The sequence below is a fragment of the Schistocerca americana genome, chromosome 1 (assembly GCF_021461395.2).
Source record: "Schistocerca americana isolate TAMUIC-IGC-003095 chromosome 1, iqSchAmer2.1, whole genome shotgun sequence".
In the NCBI taxonomy this organism is placed as follows: domain Eukaryota; kingdom Metazoa; phylum Arthropoda; class Insecta; order Orthoptera; family Acrididae; genus Schistocerca; species Schistocerca americana.
In genome coordinates this window covers 852,562,697-852,580,838 of record NC_060119.1, presented here as the reverse complement: position 1 = coordinate 852,580,838, position 18,142 = coordinate 852,562,697, and positions in this window count along the sequence as shown.

Genomic DNA, 18,142 nt, shown 5'->3' with positions numbered 1-18,142 from the left:
TGGATGTTGTGCTGTCCTTAGGTTAGTCAGATTTAAGTAGTTCTAAGTTCTAGGGCACTGATGACCTCAGACGTTAAGACCCATAGTGCTCAGAGCCTTTTGAACCATTTTTGAGATCTGTTCCCGATACAGCGTGTGTCGGACATCAGCTCTTTGGTGTTAGTATTCAGGATATCAAGGAACGGCCTTATGACCCCCTTCCCAACAGGACCAATGCATTCAGACTGGCCAGAGGAGGTGCAATGTCGTAATATTGAATGTTTCATAATGCGAAGATCTTTGGAAATCTGACTAAATATTGTAATCACTGCAATGGCGTCAGATGAACTCTCAACCCGTAAAGTTTCATTTGTTCACCATCCCCCCCCCCCCCCCCCCCCCCCGGTGTTCACATTTTCTTGTTGTCAAGCAGTGTATTCGGTAAGCAGGTAAAACAGCGACAGCGGTTATCTAAATTCCTAGTAAGTTAGTTCTAGTAATGTTTTTGTTTACCCGTGTAGCACTTTTGCAAGAATGTTGCACATCCCGCGGCAAGGCGAAAAAAAGAAAATTTTTTTCATATATACAGGAATTTGCACACTTACAGGTCTGGTCTGACAAGGACGGGAGAGGTAGCTGTATGTGACATTATCGTAGGAACCATCCGGACATTTAATAATTTATGAAAACCATGGACAACCAAAACTGGCATGGCCAGATGGAAATTACAGCTTTCATTCTCCACCGAAAACAATGTCTGTTTAAAACAGCGAAATGTCATTTGGTTTGTCCCTATATGTACAATACCCTTTTTTTTTATATATTCTTGCAAAGAAGTTATCTAATGATGTAGGAAGCTGACGCTACAGTTTTCATTCATTTCTCAGTACCACGCCATATTTGACAATGCCATGAGTAGAATTCCAAATGTTCCCACTCTCTGATGAAATGGAGGTAGTTCGTACTATTTACGGTGATCTGAACATCGATGCTGATTCATAAAGCTTAACGACCTTCATAGAACTACACTCCTGGAAATGGAAAAAAGAACACATTGACACCGGTGTGTCAGACCCACCATACTTGCTCCGGACACTGCGAGAGGGCTGTACAAGCAATGATCTCACGCACGGCACAGCGGACACACCAGGAACCGCGGTGTTGGCCGTCGAATGGCGCTAGCTGCGCAGCATTTGTGCACCGCCGCCGTCAGTGTCAGCCAGTTTGCCGTGGCATACGGAGCTCCATCGCAGTCTTTAACACTGGTAGCATGCCGCGACAGCGTGGACGTGAACCGTATGTGCAGTTGACGGACTTTGAGCGAGGGCGTATAGTGGGCATGCGGGAGGCCGGGTGGACGTACCGCCGAATTGCTCAACACGTGGGGCGTGAGGTCTACACAGTACATCGATGTTGTCGCCAGTGGTCGGCGGAAGGTGCACGTGCCCGTCGACCTGGGACCGGACCGCAGCGACGCACGGTTGCACGCCAAGACCGTAGGATCCTACGCAGTGCCGTAGGGGACCGCACCGCCACTTCCCAGCAAATTAGGGACACTGTTGCTCCTGGGGTATCGGCGAGGACCATTCGCAACCGTCTCCATGAAACTGGGCTACGGTCCCGCACACCGTTTGGCCGTCTTCCGCTCACGCCCCAACATCGTGCAGCCCGCCTCCAGTGGTGTCGCGACAGGCGTGAATGGAGGGACGAATGGAGACGTGTCGTCTTCAGCGATGAGTCGCTTCTGCCTTGGTGCCAATGATGGTCGTATGCGTGTTTGGCGCCGTGCAGGTGAGCGCCACAATCAGGACTGCATACGACCGAGGCACACAGGGCCAACACCCGGCATCATGGTGTGGGGAGCGATCTCCTACACTGGCCGTACACCACTGGTGATCGTCGAGGGGACACTGAATAGTGCACGGTACATCCAAACCGTCATCGAACCCATCGTTCTACCATTCCTAGACCGGCAAGGGAACTTGCTGTTCCAACAGGACAATGCACGTCCGCATGTATCCCGTGCCACCCAACGTGCTCTAGAAGGTGTAAGTCAACTACCCAGGCCAGCAAGATCTCCGGATCTGTCCCCCATTGAGCATGTTTGGGACTGGATGAAGCGTCGTCTCACGCGGTCTGCACGTCCAGCACGAACGCTGGTCCAACTGAGGCGCCAGGTGGAAATGGCATGGCAAGCCGTTCCACAGGACTACATCCAGCATCTCTACGATCGTCTCCATGGGAGAATAGCAGCCTGCATTGCTGCAAAAAGTGGATATACACTGTACTAGTGCCGACATTGTGCATGCTCTGTTGCCTGTGTCTATGTGCCTGTGGTTCTGTCAGTGTGATCATGTGATGTATCTGACCCCAGGAATGTGTCAATAAAGTTTCCCCTTCCTGGGACAATGAATTCACGGTGTTCTTATTTCAATTTCCAGGACTGTATTTGAGCGGAGCAGCATACGTAGTAGCCTATTCTTTCACTTCAGTTTCATAACGATGGAAATGTAACTGTAAAATGTACACTCAAACAGTTAGGTGCACGACGCACATACACTATGTCATCAGAAGTATCCGGACACCTGGCTGAAACTGACTTACAAGTTCGTGGCTCCCTTCATCGGTAATGCTGGAATTCAATCTAAAACTAACAAAACTGTATCGTTATAGATCCCACTGATGATGCCTTAGAACAGGAAAAGGCGAAACAGGTATGGGATAAATAAATTAACTAGCAGCAGGAAAAGACAGTTTTATTTACAAAACAAGTATTTATATGGTTGCTGCGGAAGATGACCACACAAACAAACATTTTAATAACGTTAAGATTTGCTGATGATAGTGTAATTCTGAGACTGTGGGGTGGCAGGTAATTATTTTATAGGTTCCTTATTTTTATATTTGTTAGAAGTTTGTAAGTTTGGTTTATTTGTATGGTTTTTAAATATCACTGTCTTTTACCAGTACCTGAAGATAATTTGTGTGGACAGCCAGGAAGCGATGGGAAACGTGCTGCCCATAATCTCCAGTCCACAACTCAACTCGCCGAAACTCAAGTAACATGTTCTAACTCTGTATGCATAATTGAGAGGAGTCAGCAGTCTGCTGTCGTGTAACGAATCAATATGTTCTGGTAATAGTTCACGTACACAAGAAATAATTTTGTAATTAGTTAAAAGTTTCTTATCGTATTCAGCACTCGAAACAGTTCAGAGACGACTTCCTCTTGAAGTTCCAAGTGTTGCTAATTATCACGCTGACTGCTAATCAAGTACAGTTAATTGAGGCTTAAAAGTGTGAATAAACTACACACGGTTTTTCTATAACATTACGAGCGGCACCAAAGCAGAACATTGAAAACAAAGCATAGTCTTCACAGTAAATTATTAATCTTGACAAGTTCACTTTTACACAGTTGCGCTAAATCTGTACGATAACTAAATCAATCGAAACACAGTTATCCCAGCCGTCTTTAAGACCAGCACAGACTTAACGGACATCGTCAAATCGAATAATTTTCTGTCTGTGTACGTTACGTAGCGGAACAAACTTTCAAAATCAGGGAAGATTTTGTGGCATTCGTCCCCGTGTATGACGTCACTATAGCAGGTTTGGCTAACATAATGTTGAAGACCTTGTCAACATTGCGGCTTGACCTAAACAAAATGGAAGCCAAGGGTACGATGGCGCTGCCACGATGAGTGGGCAATTCAGAGGAATACAATATTCCATCAGAGAAAAGCTACCGTTGGCCCTGAATATACACTGTTCTTCATACACGTTCAATTTGTGTTTGTCAGATGCGAGCAAAATACCTTCTATAAGAAATTGTATGGGTGTCATAAAAGAAGTCTGTGGATTCTTTCATTTGGCGGCGAAAAGAACAGAAATATTGAAATAACTAATTCCTGAATGTTGTACAGAAAAAAAAGAAGCTTATTTCACTGTGCGAAACCCGATGGGTAGAAAGGCACAACTCAGTACTTTTATTTAAAGACATTTTGGAGCCTATCTTTCTCTCCCTTTGCAAAATAGAAGAGGAATTAAGTGACATGGCATCTAAGACTCACACTCTAAGTAGTGCTATTAATCAATTTGCATTTCTTGTTAATCTTTTTGTTTAGAGCCCGATGCTACTATCAACCACCCTAGCTTATCTGAGCCGCTTCAAAACATAAATACTGATCTTCCACAGGCCTTGACTAATGTTACGAGTATCTCACACCTTCTGTCAAAGGAGAGGGCAAATGCAGATGACTTTTTTAAAGCCTTGTATAATGAAGTGAAGACATACGCTGCCAAACTTGACATTAAGGAAAAGATTTCAAGAATTTGCCGCCTTCAATCAGCATGTAGTAATGTCCGTTACACCACAGAAGAAGAATATCATCGACGTGCTGTTTATGTGCCATACCTGGGCGATTTTTGTAACTCACTTTAAGAACGCTTTGAATCTCACAAGAAAATAGTTGCATCCTTACAAAACATCCTTCCACAGTTGTATATCACAACAAATTTCGGTTCATTGGACGCTGCTTTTAATTTCTACGAAGAAGATTTGTCTCATAAAGAGACTGTGCAAAGTGAGTTTATGTTGTGGAAAGAAACGTGTAGCCAGAACAAATCCTTCAAATCTTACAAAAACAGCAATGAGTTCTCTTGAAAAATGTGACAAGACTTTCTTCCCCCATCATTTATACCCTACTGAAATTGCTTGCAGTTCTTCCTTTTCTGTCACAACCGTAGAACGATCTGTCTCCAGCCTAAGAAGACTGAAGACTTACCTAAGGAACAGTATAGCTGAAAGTAGGCTTAACGGGCTTGCTTTACATTCTATCCACAGAGATGTTATAGTTAGCGACGATGAGGCTCTTGATAAGTTGCAAGTGTACCAAGAAACCTGGAATTTGTTTTCTAAATATTGTTCAATAAAAAAAGTGAAGGTCCATTTTAATTTTATGTATTATTTTTATTGTCAGTTCGATAAACTATTAATCAAACAAATTTTGTTGCTTCGTCATTTGTCAAACAGTAAATTTAATAAACATTCTTGTAAGGTCTCCTCAAAACAGTCTTTTGAATTGTAGTTGGTAAAACATATATGTATCTGTACATAAAAAGAAAAAAAAGGGCGTTGGCACTTTATACTTACATGACAGAACAAACCAATATTTATATAATCCCTTCATCATAAGAATAAACTTGATGTAAACAAACAGAAATGCTATGATTGGTCAGAAGCCGTAGCACACGCACACTAGCGTTGTTACGCTGTATGAGAATGGCTGAGGCTGCTTTCTGTTCCGTAGTGGAAGACGCATGTGGAATACGGTTAAAAAGTGCCGAGAAATATGCTATTCTTAACGTTTTTTATGAATTTACGGAGATAATCAGCTTTGAAGTTTCTCAGCGACTGTATGTAATACAGTTGTTTTCTGAACTCAAATCGTACGTGTAGCGCAGCAATGTTAACCAAATGTTACGAAAAATTAATGGTTTGTGTCATTTATTTTCCTTGTTCAATTTGAAATACCCACATCTCCTAATTATACAACTCATCATCATTTTTTACGAATAATGCACGTCTTCTTGTTTCTAATTACATACTGGACGCGAAATTCCTGTTTTCATTTCAAATACGAATTCTTAATTATCGATGTTTTGTGAAAGACTGTTCATAAAAGTTGCTTTAATTAAGAAAACATAACAATTTAATTTTTATAGCAAAAATGAAAAACCAAATCCTCTTTATCTGGACTGTGTCCATCGTTTTATATCACAGATAAGTATCGTAGAAACATGAAAAACCATCATTTTCACAGCATCGAGCACATCATACAAATGCTGCATTTTTACATTTGCTACTGTACCATTACAATATGAATCCAACAGAACTGATCTGAAGCCAAGTTGCGGGGTTTGGTTCGAGAAGTAAAAAGACTGTGAAGCTGCCAGACGTACTAGAACTAACGCACGCAGCTTTTTCACATGTCACTGCCGAACGCTGCGGGATATAGAACGGCTCGTTATAAAAGAAGAAGAGGAAACGCGCGGCGCCTGGTTGGCTTCGTGGATTCTGTTGTTGATAGACTCATAGCAGGTGACACTTCCAGAACTGCAATGTATTTCTCGGATTCGGATAAGGAAGGAGCTAAGAGATTACCAGACTACTGACTGTAATTAATACCTTCAGTGGCTTCAGTATTAGTACGGTAAAATACCTGCAGTATGCTTTTGCATTACACACAGCTCACTCAGAATAATTACCCTATGTTTAAGTTTGAAGTTTTCATCATTCTTGTTTGTAATTAGAATACTATGGAAATGAGGGTTTGGCGCCATTGGCCGGGAAGTCCCTTAAGGGGCAGGTCCGGCCGCCAGGTGCAGGTCGTATTATATTCGATGCCACGTTGGGCGACCTGCGCGCCGGATGGGGATGAAATGATGATGAAGACAATTCAACACCCAGTCCCTGAGAGGAGAAAATCCCCGACCCAGCCGGGAATTGAAACCGGGCCCGCAGGACGGCAATACGTCACGCTGACCACTCAGCTATCGGGGCGGACATTAGAATACTATGTCAGGTGAGAACGAGTGCATTTTATGCTTTCCGTCTGGTCACCTAAGAAGTGCGCAGTAATGCTGGAGTTTCTCCGAATATTACCCTATTTCATTCTCTTAAAAAAAAAATGACATTCGAAGCTATATTGTTTCCTTGCCCGTCTCTCTTTACGTCTGAACTGCAACTGCTCACACATTGCAGGTTAGTCGGACCTCTGGCTGCCAGTGCTGTCCAAGTTTAATGCCGGTAAAGCTGTTGTGCCGCATTATCGCTCAGTCTATGAGCGTGTAACACAACATAGGACGTATCCTTATGATCGTACTTGACTGTACTGGTCACAGCTTGGCTTCCGCACCCCATGAAAGGAAATCCAATGAGATTCAAGCAAACGCAAATGTTCAAATTTGTGTGAAATCTTATGGGACTTAACTGCTAAGGTCATCAATCCCTAAGCTTACACACCACTTAACCTAAATTATCCAAGGACAAACACACACACCCATGTCCGAGGGAGGACTCGAACCTCCGCCGGCATCAGCCACACAGTCCATGACAAGCAAACGCGGAAGAATACATGGCGTAATGTTGACATCCAGTTTATTCTTATGATGAACGGGTTATAGTTAGAATGACTCCAAACACAATAAGCACAATTGCGTTTTCACTGTTTTAAGTTGGGTAAGTGTTTGCAGATGAGACATTCTAAAAATCTTGGCTAATGTTTAAAATATAGTATTATTGCCTCTCTATGTTGGCTCCCCAGCGTCTTGCTTTGTTTCCCCGGCGCTGTTATAATCACAAGATACCGACTACCACGACAATGTACGGAACGTTATAGAATTCGACATTGTCGCGCTAGCCGGCATCTTGCAATTAAAAGCGGAGAGGAAACAAACCGAGCCGCTGGACAACCATCATAGCGAGGCAATAATAACTGAGATCTTTTCATCATTTAGTTTTTTAAAAAAATAGCTATATTTTTTATGATTTAGAGTCAACAGTAAAAAAGCTTGATTTCGGAAAAGTGAAGGAGGCTTCAGCGAAAATTGTCCTCTGAGTATGAGCACCAAAACTGATACAGAATATAATGGGGTGTCTTACTAAACGTTACTTAACTCATCTTCACATTAATCTCCCCCCCCCCCTCTCACAAAAAACAAAAGTGTATGCTATACTCGTCACTGATTCACTGGCAGGTCGGTGGATTGACTGTGGAGGGCCAGTTGCATGGCCACCTCGTTCTCCAGACTTGACATCTCTGGATTTCTTTCCTTGGGGTTTCATTAAAGACCCTGTGTACTTTCCTTTCCTACCAAGTAATTTAACCAACCTAAGAAACCGATCTACACTGTCGCTGTTCAAGTTATGCCCGTTTTGCTGCAACGAGTGTGGTAAGAAATTGGTGGGATTTTTGCAGCATCACAAACGGCAGTCACATCAAACCAAAATTACACTTGACATTTTTATGTGAAACTTGAGGTTGTTTGCTAAAAAAAATGTCACATCTACTGATTCTGTATGTTATCTCAATAAATTTCTATATCATTCCAAAGTTGTAATGTCCTTTTTGACTCACCCTGTATACTCTCAGTGCAGACGGCAGACCGAACAGCTGCCGCCGAACGCTTTCAGCTTCTGCAGCAGTGCTCACATAGCACTTTTTTTTATAACAAAATTATTTACATCGTCGCAAGTTGAAGACTAACAACATTCCCAATTTTTCTCTGATGAAAGGTTTACACTATTTATGTGTTCAAATTTTCAGTTTAATAACTCTAAATCTCTGACTTCCAATTTCTTTCAGGTGGAAGCGAAGGTTGATTTTGACTGCTGAACTATCTCTTTTGTAAGTTCTGTATCGTGATCAAATTACAGCATCATCTTGAAAATCTGTACAGCTACGAGGATTGTCCAGAAAGTAATGCACCGCATCGTTTTCTTCAACAGTTCTTTATTGAACATAATGAGAATTACACAAACAAAAGAACGGTGCTTTATCTACACACCCTATTTTTCCACGTAATCTCCATCCCGTTCTATGGGCCTTCCTCCAGCGCGGAACAAGGTCGTGTATGCCCTGTCAGTACCAATACTTATCCTGGTGGCGGAGCCAGTGCTTCACTGTGTGGATCACCTCCTCATCGTCCTCAGCATGTCTTCCAGGAATGGCATATTTTAATGGCCATACAAGTGAAAGCCCGAGGGGGCTAGTTCAGGTGTGTAAAATGTGACAGCCATGGATGGTCTCCCCGACTACTGCAAATCGTGGAGCTTCGCCTAACCGCCTTCTGTTGACCTCACCCTCCGTGCCCAGTGATTAACTGTACTTCTGTCGGTAGAAGATGCTCCATAGACTTTGCACATGCGTTTGTGAATATTCCCTACAATTTCTTTCTCTGCAGTGAGAAATCCAATGACGGCACGTTGCTTGTAACGCACATCACCTACAAATGCCATTTTGAAGATGTTCTGCAGGTACGCTATCCGTCGGAAGGGGCGGAAACTTGGCGCAGTCACTCAGAAGACTTCATATAATACACACGTAACGTTTCGCATTCGTAGCATTGTTTTCGGCTGAGGAAAAAATGCGGTGCATTACTTCCTGGGCAACTCTCGTACATCACTACATTTATTATATACACTGCTGTCATTGTATCTTAATTACGAATGCTAGTTAACCTAACTTATTGTTACAATTAAGGTCTAAAATCAGTTTTTTCCCGATAATTCGAAAAGTAAGAGAGGCAGCTTCATAAAAACCTCTGCAGAATATTTTTATATAAAACTAAAGCTAAATCTCGAAGTATAGGATGTTTATAAATGGATATTGGGGTTTTAACGCTTTATAATATTCATTTTATTAAACTTAACAGTTATAAATGTTACGTCAAATGAAAGGGCAACTCAAACAGTTTTACCAACAACCTTATAATTGTTCAATGTGAGCACCATTCGTCACACAGCACACATCAAGTCTACAGCCGTACACACGATCCTTGATGAAGCCCCAAAGGAAAAAATCGCATGGCGTTAGGTCAGGTGAACGCAGAGGCCATGCAAAGCAAGCCCTGTCATTGGGCCCCTTGCAGCCTATCTAGCACTTGGGTACAGTGAAGTTCAAACAATCGTGTACTTCGCTCTGCCAGTGAGGTGGCGCACCATCTTGTTGGAAAATGAAGTTCTCTGGCTCATCTTCTTCCAACTGAGGGAAGAGCCATTGCTCTAGTGTATCAAGGTAAGAAGTGACAGTTACAGAAGGTTCACCAAAAAAGAAAGGCCCATAAACTTTCGGCCGGTATACGGCACAAAAAACAGTCACTTTAGGGGAATCTCATTGCATTTGTACCATCTCGTTAGGATTTTGCGAGCCCCAGATGTGCACATTGTGAGTGTCAAAATTTCCATTAAGGTGAAAGGTCGATTCATCACTGAAGACAACATGATCCAGAAAATCTTCATCAACAACATTTCGTTTGTGAAGTTGGCAAGTAATCCATGGTCTACCGGCTTTAGAGCCTGTAATAACTGTAAACAGTAAGGACGTAGTTGTAAGTGTTCTCTTAAAGCTTTCCAAACAGTCAACACGGGAACTAGTAATTCACAACAGGCCCTCTAGATTGATTTCTTTGGGCTACGAGTGAACGACTCTCTCACTCGCTCAACAGTCTCTTCACTAACTCTTGGTCGTCCTGTGCTCTTCCGTTTACAAAGGCACCCGGTATCTTCAGATTGATGATACCATCTACGAATGTTATTATCACTTGGAGGATCACAATCGAACTTCAGCCAGAACGCACGTTGCACAGTAACTACAGATTCGGTCTTTGCAAACTGGAAAACACAAAACGCTTTCTCTTCACTTGCGGCGGAAACATTGCGCGCTACACATGCGCACTGATGCCAAACACAACTGTTTGAGTTGCTCTTTCATTTGACATATCATTTATAACTGTAAGTTTAATGTAATAAATATTATAAAGCGGTAAAACTCCGATATTCATTTATAAACACCCTCTACAACTACCTTTAAAATTAACTGCTTTTGAAATTTCGTAGAAAGTGAATTTTTGAGGAAACTAATCAGCAGATCATGCTGAAACTCAAAATTCTCTGTACATTGGCAAAATTTTGCGTAATCTGACAGTCTTGTAACATTATTTAAATATTTAATTTCGCTTTAAATTATTGTGCAATTCTTTGTCTGCCCTGCGTGGACATGCGTTTGGCGCTGCCGGTTTGACCTTGGCCGAGTGATGAGGAAAACCTGTCTCTCATTCGCTATCGCAGATATAAAGCACTTTTTTCCCCGAAAGAAGAAATGGATACATGTTAGGATGCGTGTTACGACCTCATAGATAAGAAAACGCTATTCCGTTAGGGAAACACGATAGCTTAGCAGCATGTAGGGTGAACTTACAAGGGATCAAAATCTATCAATCCCCTTTACATACAAACGGCGTCTGATGAATACAAAGAATGAAATTTAACTCAAGTAAATAGGAGCACAATAAATGTGCCAGACTGGGCATGAAAATATTTTCCAATAGGTTTATTAGGTCTAAAAGCATTTCTGAAGTTCAGGGGCAGTAAGCATAGTAACTGTCTGCTGCGTGTACATATCCATAATGATGGGATGGGGTACATAGGTATACCTACAGTTCGGCTCTGCTCACTTCACAGAATATGTGTGGTTTACGCTCTGCTATTCACCTTCCTTGAAATTATGGTCCAGTCTGTCATTAAGTCATCCTATATCAAATGGCTCTAAGCGCTATGAGACTTAACATCTGAGTTTATCAGTCCCCCAGACTAAGAACTACTTAAAACTAACCTAACTAACCTGAGGACATCACACACATCCATGCCCGAGGCAGGATTCGAAACTGCGACCACAGCAGCAGCGCGGTTCCGGACTGAAGCGCCTAGAACCGCACAGCGGCTGGCGTCATCCTATATCGGCTATGTTTTCATTCTCCAGAAAGTTACACACCAAATAATCCCGCTGTGATAGTGCTTTGTCGACTATATGCAGAAATGTCAACCAAGTGCTCCACGAAAATTGAAAAAAATGTGGACGGAAAAATCGACCTGGTAACGTTGTGTAGCCAGATCCTTTATTTCCAGTGTGTAATGATACCAAGCGATACCCTGACCTAATTGTCTGCGACGAACTGCCTCTCCTGCGATGAAGTCGGGGTGGTAGTGTGTCACTCAGTCCCGCCACACGAATTACCGGTCAGGACAGGACACACAGTATAGCAGGATTCATCAGAAAGAACAGCTGATTTTCTCTCGTTAGAATTGTTCTCAGCATCATACAGACTGTAAACGTTTGTGCTACAGTATCCAACACACCCTCGAACACATACACACCCACATACACACTATCTTCAACGTGACATCGAGCCCTTCCACACCATCATCTACGAACAATTTCACGGCTAGCGCACCGCACTGTGGGATTGACCTCATGAGAGAGCCTGGAAATCACACCATATACATAACACGATATAATTGTCTACATTGCGTTATGACTCACAATTGAGTAGATTTGCCCCGTGAGCATAGGCACAACGAATGGGGTGCTATCCTAGATTTATATCCAGACGTCTATGCTGGACTTCTCTCACTCGGCCGAAACTAAATCCTCACCTTCTGTGCTACAACACAGCCGAAACTCTGTTTGGCCACTCCCACTGTCTGTGACTGTTAGTGTGCTTGCATACCAGAAATAGATCTGCAACATGTTTTATTTCTTCAATTCCGAGAATAGAAAGCCAAAGTTACCAACATAGATCGCCTAACAGAATAAATATATGAAATTCATGGCCCAAGTAAATAAAATATGGCTGTTTCTTTTAAAAAGTATTAGGGAATTAATAAATAAGCAATCGTCTAGCCACTGAAATGAAATATCAGTCCAAATCCACCCCGGTTTATTACAATATTATCTCCGTATACATATATGAACAACGTGAACATGAAATAAATAACAAAATGTTATTATGATCGATAAGACAGAGCCGGCCGCGGTGGACTAGCGGTTCTAGGCGCTTCAGTCCGGAACCGCGGGACTGCTACGGTCGCAGGTTCGAATCCTGCCTCGGGCATGGATGTGTGTGCTGTCCTTAGGTCAGTTAGGTTTAAGTAGTTCTAAGTTCTAGGGGACTGATGACCTAAGATGTTAAGTCCCATAGTGCTCAGAGCCATTTGAACATGAAATAAATAACAAAATGTTATTATGATCGATAAGACAGAGCCGGCCGCGGTGGACTAGCGGTTCTAGGCGCTTCAGTCCGGAACCGCGCGACTGCTACGGTCGCAGGTTCGAATCCTGCCTCGGGCATGGATGTGTGTGATGTCCTTAGGTTAGTTAGGTTTAAGTAGTTCTAAGTTCTAGGGGACTGATGACCACAGAAGTTAAGTCCCATAGTGCTCCGAGCCATTTGAACCATTTTTTTCATAATACAGAGAAAAGCGAAAATTCACTTTTACACGCATTTAACAATGTCAGACAGATTACTCATTGACTTGACGAACTCCGCAATAGGTTCCTTATCACCTCACAAGTTATCACAAAAAAATAAAAATAAATAAATAACAAGACTGCAATAAATACTCAGCGACTACACCGATTTTGCCAGAAGAGATATATGATAACAACATGCAATTAACATAAATAGCTTGGTCATTTGTGAGCCTCATGATCAATTAAACTACGCGTGGATATCGCGCGACCTAATGCTGCCCACCCAAAGCACCTAAAGACAGCTAACAACTCGCATTTCCGTCTGCCGATGCTACGAGTTCTCACCGTAATTTGTACGATGTGCAGTGTGGTGAGTGGCAGTATTGGTTGTCCACAGTTGCACATCAGTCGATAGGTAAGGGGAATCCAAGCTTTCAGCTTAAATGGGCCACACTAGAAGAGTATTTTCGGACCATCGACAAACAAAAAGGTTAGAGTATATGGTTGACATCTTTAAGTAATTATCACAAACAAAAAGCAAAGTGGAATTAATCTGGTATTTTATATATGAGATTTCGCTAAAAATGTATTTAATTAGAAGTAACAGAATTAATTGAATTTGGGAAACTAATGTATCAGTTTCAGGTGAGGTCGAAATGGTTGTAATATTCAGGGTGTTCGAAAGGTGTTCACCTTAGACGTTGGTTCTATTTTTACTCTTTGTGCTCTTCACTCTTGAAAATAACTGTTCACAAACTTATGTGCTTCCAAACGAAGATGACATATATAATCCATGACTGTGCAGCAGGGGTATTTGTCTCTGGGCAGGTATGGTTTGTAAAAGCCCAAAAGATTTAAAGATCAAATATTTCTCTTAGCTGGATGCCAGACTCCTACGCTATGCATCCATACGAAAACCTTCTAGCAACGTATCTATATTGTTTGTAAAAGGTGTCGCATAAATACAAACATTTCGAATTTTTCCGCAACTCCTGAAATCGATTTTAAGATTCTTGCATCAGCTCGAAATGTATGGCTGCGTATTTCATCCTGTCTTTAGGATTATGACGGGTTAACGTGTTGAAATGAAAATAGAAGATTGCCATAACTTCAATTTCATTAGAAACTCATTTATTGTTTGAAACATTGTACTACTTTGAAGGCCCCTGTTTAAATCACCTAAATGAGTGATCAAATCTACCAAAAATGTCACATCTGCCACCCAACTGGCATTGTCAAGGTCTGAATCAGATTTTGCTTCTGATATCATGGAAGATTTGATTTGATTAATTACGCTATAGAATCTTTTTAACAGCTGGTCTCGACTGAGCCACCTCACTTCTGTAAAATATACGATATCCCACACTCAGCATCCAGACTTCTGACGAATTCCTGGAACTGACGTCGATTCAATCCCACAAAAAGCTAATCTGTGGGATGTCGAATGAAAAAATTGAATGGACTTAAACCTCATCTCTTTCTGCTGATCATCTACTTTGTACTGATCATCTGCTATGGTAGAAATCGCACACGAAGGTAAAAAGACTTCATGAAAGCCCGTTATAAAATGGTTCAAATGGCTCTGAGCACTATGGGACTCAGCTTCTAAGGTCATCAGTCCCCTAGAACTTAGAAGTACTTAAACCTAACTAACTTAAGGACATCACACACATCCATGCCCGAGGCAGGATTCGAACCTGCGACCGTAGCGGTCACGCGATTCCAGACTGTAGCGCCTAGAACCGCAAGGCCACCCCGGCCGGCCACAGCCCGTTATAGAGACGTTAATGTTCAAATGTGGTTGTTACTTATAGCAATTGATGCGATATCAAATTAAATCTGCTATAACATATTATGGAACTGTTAAACGCCAAACATTGACAGTAATTGCAATCCACATGAAGATTTCAGACTTCTGCTGAATTGTGGTGATCAGAGCTACGGTCAAAAAAGTTCCTGATCAAAATTGTACAGAAAAAACACAGAATTTCGTAGTATTTTCATAAATTAATTTCTTTATACGTCTCTACATCTCCAATTTCGCAGTTGCAACTGAAGTAGCCGTAATATAGCAGACCAGCGCGTTTGAATGGGGTGATGGACCATTGAGAGAATAACGTTTTGTTGCAGAAGTTTCAGATTGAAACATTCCGTTTATCATAAATTCACACAAACGGAATTTTATTGATGTTTTTTTTCTTTTTTTTCGATCGCGTGAGAGATGCTCACTTTTTGGGCCGCACTGGTACTTCTTTTAGGCCGCATGCGGATTGGACATTTCTGCAGTAGATGCTGCGGAAGCCCAAGTTCTCTGCTCTCAGAAGGCGAAGACGATGTCTTCCCATCTGCAATCGAAAGCTAAGTATTCTCCATTGAGGCCGAAGGCGTAGTGTTTTTAGATATTACTGTTCTCTCCCAAAGCAGAAGCCTACGTATTTTTCAGACCAAACTAATCTGCCTCTCCTCTCCACAAGTCCACGAGAAATCAGTTCCGCCAATGGGACGGCTTCGCTAAACTTTGTCCGATATTATTTTTAATAAACTGCCCAACTCCTTTTTAGTAAAAGTTTTACATGGCAGCCAATCGTCTCTCTTCCCTCATAGACAGTTCCTCAAGAGATTCAGTGCCAGATGCCCACAATCTGAGACAGTTGCTCCTTCGGCCAGTCTGCTGTAACCTGTGCCTGAAATTCTCAGAAGCACGCCTGCGAACCATCACTCCATGAGGTTTTTATAAAATGGACCAAAGAGCCTGTTTCCTACATTTTGCACGAACAGAGGCCGTTCACCCAGCGAGCTGCAGCCCTCAGGCTTCACCACGTAATCCAACAACAAAGAGAGGAAAGCATTTCTTAACAGATACAATCGCATGCCTTCTCACGGAAAAGAACACAGCGCGTATCTTGTGACCGGCCGCTCACTTCCTAGCCTTGCAGGAAGCTGTCTGTCGAAGAAAAATTCTGAAAAGCTGCATTCTGAGCGAATAGCTCTGATGGCAAAAGCGTATTTTATTCTGCACGAAGTCAGGCTTGGCGTTGCTGTCAGGGTTCCTCCGAGCCATAATCCGTAGGTAGCTGTCATCCACTGCAGTAGTAGCCCTTGGGCGGCATAACCGAGGCATGTCATCGATAGTTCCTGTCTCTCTTTATCTCCTCCATGCCCGAACAACATCGCTTTTGGTTTAGTGACATCGCTGAACAGTCAAAGGGACTATGTCTGTGATACAATATCCACAGTCAGGAGTTCTGGGAGCCGGGGTGCTTCAAAACTATTTTTGATGTGTGTGTAAATAATTGCCAGCATTGTAGGATGTTAGGGCAGATGAGTACATAAATAGGAGTTTTCGAAGCGTACGATTTGTTGCTCAGAAAATACCATAAAATTTCACAAAGGACGATGATTTTTTTAAGTTAGTTAATACAAAATTATGAAGAGAAGTATATACAGATATATGTGTTTGTATTTTTGTATCTTACCTACCCGAGTGTAATCGATTAGTGCACCTGTTATTGCATGATGTGACACGTCTAATACTTTGAGATGAAACGGAAATTTTAAGTCTTCTAAGGAATCCCAGTGGCAAGGTATTGTAGCATAAAATGTAAATGCTGACATGGTGAAATTACGTCTCTCATTGTATTCTTCTTTTTTTCATTTTTTTCACACAGATATGGTCATCTTGAGAAATTTATCCGGGTGGTGGGGGCAGGGAGGCTGCAAGCATGTCATTTCCGATGTAAATGTGTTGGTCAATTTTGACATGTTTGTGCCACAAGAAGCGAATTTTATGGGTGACACAAAAAACATTATATCGCAGAGAACTGATGATTATCCACTCGATATTTGTTACACCCACATTACTTCACTACCTAAACAACAAACGATTACAGTGAAATTTCTAAAGTCATAGTATTGTCTCACGGCGGTCAGCCACGTAATGCTGCACTTGGCTATACGAGAGGTTTAGGTGAATCGTGGGAAGTCACTTCTAGAAGTGTGTCACAATTTTGTAACGGATACAAACACCGTACTCCAGATGGACCGTCAACGTATAAAAAGTTAAGATAATCTTTTTCTTCGTTCTACATCAACTCTCTCAACAAGTTTTCGTGAATGATTTTAACGCTCCTTCAACAAATTTGCCGTTGCAACAAAGTTGAGCAATTATCACAGAAGCAGCGTGTTTATCGTCAACATTCCGAACCATAATATTATTGTCCAATACTACTGACTGTCTAGTGGCCGCTTTCGAAAACTAGACTGTGGTTTCTAGGATGCCCTAGGTGGCTCGGAGTCACTGTCCACCCCTTCCTCCTATTTTATTTTAACTCATCAAGACCAAGCTAACGTAGACAGAGATACAGAACACGCGAGCTACTAACCAAGACAGATAAAATTTTTAAGACAGGGGTTGATGGATCTGTCGGCGCAATCACTGATGTTACTAATGATTAGCATTAAACATTAATTTATCGGTTGAAATGTGAACTTAGATTGGGATAAATCGAATTAAGCGTGATAAAACATGAGGTGAGTCAGTCCACAAACAGACAGATGCGTTTCAAAAGTTGTTCGATTTTTTAGACCTTAATTCGCGAAGTTGTATTTACTTTACACAAAAAATGGTGTTACCTTCATCCAAACATGTTTCGGCAGAGCATCAATGTAGTCTGTGGCTTCAGGTAGTATTTGTTACGAAACCGATAGTGGCAATGTCAGTTTTTACAATCACATGTTTTCAATGGTTCAAATGGCTCTGAGCACTATGGGACTCAACTGCTGAGGTCATTAGTCCCCTAGAACTTAGAACTAGTTAAACCTAACTAACCTAAGGACATCACAAACATCCATGCCCGAGGCAGGATTAGAACCTGCGACCGTAGCGGTCTTGCGGTTCCAGACTGCAGCGCCTTTAACCGCACGGCCACTTCGGCCGGCCTCACATGTTTTCAACGAGTAATTTTTATTACCTACGTTTAAGTAGTTCTAAGTTCTAGGGGACTGATGACCTCAGAAGTTAAGTCCCATTGTGCTCAGAGCCCTTTTTTGTTATTATCTACGTACTGTTCTAATTTGTAGTTTACACAAAATGTTGAATACAACATGTCCTTCAAGAAAACAGACTTTGC